Genomic DNA, 7,025 nt, shown 5'->3' on the forward strand with positions numbered 1-7,025 from the left:
ATTCCTGGTACAGATGTGCTGGGAACTGGGAGGGTGCAAAATGTGGACTGGGTTGGGAAACGCTATATTTGAGTACTGCGGGTGTAGCGATAAATCCCTTTGTAATTCCAAAGTTGCAAATTATACCAGAGCTCTGTCAAAGATATTAATTTGCATTAATTCAGGTGATCATGTTTCATTCCCCCGCTTACTCTTCCTACTGTTTGCTATATATATATATATATATATATATATATATATATATATATATATATAAGGATCTTGGGAGTGGTTTTACTCGACAGAACATGCGAGTAGCAATAAAAACATATAAAAAATATATATAAAAATATATATTGTCCAGGGGTGGCATGGTGGTGCAGTGGTTAGCACTGTTGCCTCACACCTCTGGGACCCGGGTTCGAGTCTCCGCCTGGGTTACATGTGTGTGGAGTTTGCATGTTCTCCCCATGTCGTCGTGGGGTTTCCTCTGGGTACTCCGGTTTCCCCCCACAGTCCAAAAACATGCTGAGGCTAATTGGAGTTGCTAAATTGCTCATAGGTGTGCCTGTGTGAGTGAATGGTGTGTGAGTGTGCCCTGCGATGGGCTGGCCCCCCATCCTGGGTTGTTCCCTGCCTCGTGCCCGTTGCTTCCGGGATAGGCTCCGGACCCCCCCGCGACCCAGTAGGATAAGCGGTTTGGAAAATGGATGGATGGATATTTTGTCACGGTTCCTGTATGTGCCAGTCACCATAGAAACCGAGGACCAGTCAGGGTTAAAAGTTCATCGCCCCGCCATAGCTGTTTGGAGTGGCCGGGGAAGGTGTCCGGAGTTTCCAAGGGTGAGAATTAACAAGTTAGTTTGCTGCAGACTTTAAGTCAGCCAATTAGCATGGTATTTATGGAAGCTGTAGGAAGAAAAGGACCACCCTCCATAGTGAGATCAGTCCAGATCTGTTCTATTTCAACATCTTCCCCTCCCCCCTGCAGGTTTTTGTGTGGCGGATAACCTTGATGCTTCCGTCACTCTGGATCCGGTGGTCCCAAGCTCCCCCCGCTGTCCACCCAGCAGAGAAATGACTGCTGCTCTGAGCATTATGATTTATGGCACTGTTTCCGAATCCGGTTCTCAGGGACTCATAGTTGGTCCATGTTTTCGCTCCATCCGAACTCCCTGCCACGCAGTCCACATTTTTGCTACCTACTGGGAGCTGGGAAGGACCAAAAACATGAACTGTCTGTGGGTCCCAGAGGACCGGATTGGAAAATGCTGATTTATAGCTTCTTTGTGATCTTGTATTCAATTGATGTTCTGGCTGTCAAAAATATGACTGATGTAGTAATATGTGTGTTGGTGAAATTGTTCTTGACCTTGGACATTGAGGGCTAACTCTTCAATTTTTCAGAGACGCCTTTCACTCCCTTCTAAAGGCTGATATGGTTGTCATAGGGGAATTTTACGTGTATTTTGTCTCAGTGTTTGAGGTGAGGCACTGGGGGCTTCACAGTCACAGAAGTGGGGGGGGGGGCTCTGTGCATTCGAGTCCTATTACTGTGTAGGGGAAGGTGAAATGAGGAGGCAGGCCGTATGTGAGACACCAGCAGATTGTACTTTTCAAAGTGCACTAAAAATGTCTAAACCAGAATGGGAAGTGTGTTTATGAATATACTATGTTGATACAGATATTCACTCATACAGTAACAATGCCACTGTAAACACATGAGAATACAGTAACAATGCCACTGTAAACACATGAGAGAATACTGTAACAATGCCACTGTAAACACATGAGAGAATACAGTAACAATGCCACTGTAAACACATGAGAGAATACTGTAACAATGCCACTGTAAACACATGAGAGAATACAGTAGCAATGCCACTGTAAACCTGACAGAATACAGTAACAATGCCACTGTAAACACATGACAGAGAATACAGTAACAATGCCACTGTAAAACACATGAGAATACAGTAACAATGCCACTGTAAACACATGACAGAATACAGTAACAATGCCACTGTAAACACATGAGAATACAGTAACAATGCCACTGTAAACCTGACAGAATACAGTAACAATGCCACTGTAAACACATGACAGAGAATACAGTAACAATGCCACTGTAAAACACATGAGAATACAGTAACAATGCCACTGTAAACACATGACAGAATACAGTAACAATGCCACTGTAAACACATGACAGAATACAGTAACAATGCCACTGTAAGCATATGACAGAGAATACAGTAACAATGCCACTGTAAGCATATGACAGAATACAATAACAATGCCACTGTAAACACATGAGAGAATACAGTAACAATGCCACTATGAACACATGGCAGAGAATACAGTAACAGTGCCACTGTAAACATGACAGAGAATACAGTAAAGGACTTTTTAAGTCTTTTTTGTCTGCTCTTATTACTGCATTACCATTTCAATTACTCAGAGCAGATCAGTGGTTGAATAAGTTAGTTGAGGTGTTTCTTGAAGGGTGAGAAGTAACCTGGTGTGGAGGGGTAACTTATTCTACCATTGAGGAACCACACACCAAAGGATTTAGACGTATTTTATATTCATTGGACTTATTTTTGTGTGGAGGACGGATCGCCTGGTGAAACTGGCTTGCTGACAGATGAGATGTAGGACTCGATGGGCGACTTGATGGATATGGATGCTGCCCTGAACGTAGCACAAAGGACTTAGGCTTGATGGAGTCGTCGTTGATGATCCTAGCTGCACCGTGACGTCACGGAGAATGGAAGGCTTGGCAGGAATGACGAGAAGCCGGCTCCCTGGAAGGCTCAGAGGGAGCTGATGTCATCACTGTGTTAGTGGCAGAAGAAGCCATGTGACCTAGAGAGGTTATGTCCATTTTGTTTCCAGTGCTGTGAGTCTGGAGTTCAAGGCAAGAAACATCAACTTCTGTCCGATAAATTACACTCACAGGGTTGTACATCTGCGTGTTGCTTTGGTGGTAATTCCCCATGAAATCAGTCATTAATCGAATCGGTGCATGCAGTCAGCATGACTGATTGGTGAACAGCTGTTTTTGGGTCTCTGATCACACTCTCGCTGCTCGGGTTTGTGTGCTTGCGGAAAGGCAGAAGCTGTGTAATTATGTGGACATTCATTTTTGGGATGTAACACCAGACTTGTATTTGGAGAGCTGCTATCAGGTACGAGGTCAAAAACCATGTCAGAGAGGCGCCCTGGGTGTGGTTGTGAGAGCCCCGGTCCTTTAAGGTCCAAAGCAGTGGATGTTTAGTTATTTAACGAATAGAATTAAGAATTGCTGAAAGGTTCTTAAATGAGAGGATCCCACTGTCATGCTCCTTGCTTCTCACCCCTACTGAGCCTTGCTTACTGTCAGAAGATTCAATCAGCGGCAGCCAGCACCTTGGGTTGGGGTCAGGCGCATCCCTGATTATGGACCTGAGGAACAGCGCCTCACGTTGCACTTTCATAGCAAGGGGGAATCTGTAGGCAAACTGCACCTTTTGGAGACCCTAAGACTAAATTTAAATTAGACTTTGATTAGATTAGGATGGATGGATGGATGGATGGATGGGTAGTTTGAAATTGTTTGAAATGCAATTAAGTTGCATATCATGCTCAGTGATTACTTTTTGTTTTAGCTACATACATGAGAGGACAATTATCACATCCTATAGAGCTAAATATGCTTAATGTAAGGTAGATACACCTTCTGCCTCCAAGTCTCCCTCTGCTGCTGATATAAAGGCTACATTTTTGACAGGCAAATGCTCGTTACAGAACCCTTTCTCGTTTTAGCCAATGTAAATTCCACTCAAGGGGGTGACTTGAGGAGGCAGGACCAAGACATCTGATTGGTTGGTCCCTCCTCCTTCTGGTTGCTTGGACCCACCTCTACAGTCTGATTGGCTGGCCTCTCTGAACCAATCATTTTGCCTTCTGCCCTCAGAACATTTTTGTTTAAATGTAACTCCCATGAGCATAAATTCCTGGGGTTTGAAAATATTTTATACAGACCAGTTTTGTCATTTTCAAGTGTATTTGGTATGAACTTGTTGCAGGATGTAAAAAATAACACAAATGGCAGCTGTGTTCAACACATTCTGAAGATCATTGACATGAGCCCAACTGCTAGTAGAACAGATCCCACAGATGGTGGTATTATTTTCTATGGGACAAACATTTGCATACGCTACAGGATTGTTACTATGTCATGTACTTTGTTGATGTTCCCTAAAGTGAATGGGCCCGTCTGAACTGAAGCAAATTCTGAAATTTCCTGAAAGATTTTTCTTGAGCTGGATGGGATGGACCCTGAAAGTGCATTGAAAGGCTTTGCAGAACAAACTCATGCATGTTCTGGAATGCCGTTTTTGGATGTCAATCAAAACCTTTTAATCTTTATTGTTAAATGCCATTCATTTATGGAAGAGATATTCTGCCTTCGGATAGCAGAGGGAAAACGTTCAATGTTTATACTCTAAAACATGTTTTGAGGTATTGTGGCTACTGTTCACTGTGTCCGAAGCGTTCGATGACTGAGGGGGAGGTGAATATTCATGACATTCATGTTTGTAGAAAGTTCAGCCCACAAAAACTGCAGTAATATGTACGGACCATATCTTTTGCTTTCGTACTGAGAATATTTTTCACAGTTTTTGCTTTGAGAGACGGTTATCCTGGTAGTCAGTTGAAATTCTAGAAATTAATCCATTTTTTGTATTAAATAGTGTCTATCTCAGCTGAGATGTACTTTTTAAAAATGCTTACTGAATAAATATGAAGATGTATTTATCAATAATGCCACGGTGTTTTTTCTTCTCATGGACACGACCATTAAGAATAACAGGTAATACTTCGCATTACCTGCACCTTCATAATGCCTTTATAATGCATTCGTAAATCATTCATTAAACCTTCATAATGCATTCATAGAACATTCATAAGCAGCATGTATCTATACCTTAGCATCCTAACATAACAGCTGTAATATGCATTAATAATAAACATTATCCAATTATATGATAATAATGTTCATTAGGGTCAATTATGAGTTTCTTACACCTCTCTGCTGGAATTTTGCACTTCTCTTCTTTTTCTAATTACTCCCGGTCTCTCAGATTTGAAGGAGACCTTCTCCCAACTGCTGTTTTAAGGTATTCTATGGGGCTGAGAGCTGAATTCATTGCTGTCCACTTCAGACCTCTCCAGTGCTTTGTCTTAAACCATTTCTGTGTGCTTTTTAAAATATGCTTTGGGTCATTCTCCTGCTGGAAGACCCATGACCTCTGATGGAGACCCAGATTTCTGAAACTAGGCCCTACATTGTGCTCCGAAATTCTTCGGCAGTCTTCAGATTTTATGATGCAATGCAAACAGTCAAAGTATCCAGTGACCGGAGATAGCAAAGCAGCTCCAATACATCTGTGGACGTCCACTGTGTTTGACCACTGTAAAGTGTTCTGTTCTTTGAAGGCCTCATTTCATATTTGTAGAAATTACAACGATGTGCTTTACCAAAAAGCCCTATTTTGGTCTCATCTGACCACAGGATGTTCTCTCAAAGGGGGTTTGTCTCCCTCAGGTAAACCTCATTCAGCCGGTGACACATAGTGCAACCTCACTCTTTTGCACCCTGTATCCAATGTGTTTGGAAGCTGATTGAGGTTCATGTTCCTCCATGCACACACTTCTTCGATGCAGTCAGTCCTCCATCAGTTTCTCTTTTCCGTCCCCATACACTTCTAGGGAGATTAGCTACAGTACCAATGGCTGTAAGCTTCTTATTGACGCTGCACACAGTGGACACCAGAACATGAAGATTTCTACAGATGGATTTGTAGCCTTGAGATTGCCCATAATTTTTCACAGTCTTGGTTCTTATATCCTCGGGCAAATCTCTGTTCTGCTTTTTCCTTTTTCTCCATGAGAGAGACAAAAATCAAGTCGACTTTTCTCTATTTAAATTGGTTGCCAGTAATGATTCTTGCCAGTACCTGCTACTTGCTCCAGATGAGTTTACTGTAAATTATGAGTCCATCATATGACTGAAATCCTATTTTTCTTACAATTTTGCCAATGGAGGTCTGTGTGGAATGATAACAGATTTGGCTGTTTTTCTCTACTTTTTTGTTCTGTAGTTCCAATGTAAACAAAGGGAAAAAGAAACAGGCAGATGAATAGGCAACATTTGTGATCGCAGCGTTTTGTGGGAGAAACGGGTGCATTTTCTGATAGGGATGCGGAAGTGGCAGTAATTTTGTCCAATACTGTGAATTCTACTCCTTACATTATTCCTGCTGGAGCCCTGATGTATCATACAATTATTATATGTACTGTTTTCTTTAAATTAATGGGTATGGGGGTGTCATTAGGCCTATTGTTGCTTTAATCCCCCTAAAATGTTTTTTAGCCCCCCAACCCCAAATAAGTGTATATTTATTAGCTTACCCCCACCCCTCATGGGTGTTATACATCGTAACATATGATATTTCACTGAATTCGGCCTACTTTAATTTAAATAACCTGAACACTCATCACTAGATGATCATTTCAAATTCTATCAAGTAATCTCCGGAAAAAGTGGTATAAGGTAGCACAGTAAATGAAATAGCTTATGGTTGCCATTTTACTGTCAAATACAGATTAGCGGCACTAATTACTAAATAGATAACAGTTCGCCGAGTTTTTTCTACAGGTGTGAAATGTAGTCGCACTGAAGTGTTTTACTAAGTGATTATTTGCCATTGCTTAGTAATTATATTAGAAAAATAGCGTAATTATTTTATTAGACTATCCAAGTGTGTACACATCAAATTCCTTGTCCCAGTTGGAAGTGCTTCCGAAAAATTATTGAAATGTTTCGTATTTAACTAAACGTACGATTTATTATTGGTTATTAGTATTTAGCTAATGAACTATTTGTAAGGGTGACCACACAGCAACTAGTTTTAAAAAAAATAATTTTAGATCTTTTTTTTTCTTCAAAAAATAAAAAATTCTGCACGTCAATAAAACGTTTTTATTGTATATTTGTC

This window comes from Brienomyrus brachyistius, chromosome 18 (genome assembly GCF_023856365.1).
Source record: "Brienomyrus brachyistius isolate T26 chromosome 18, BBRACH_0.4, whole genome shotgun sequence".
Classification (NCBI taxonomy): Eukaryota; Metazoa; Chordata; class Actinopteri; order Osteoglossiformes; family Mormyridae; genus Brienomyrus; species Brienomyrus brachyistius.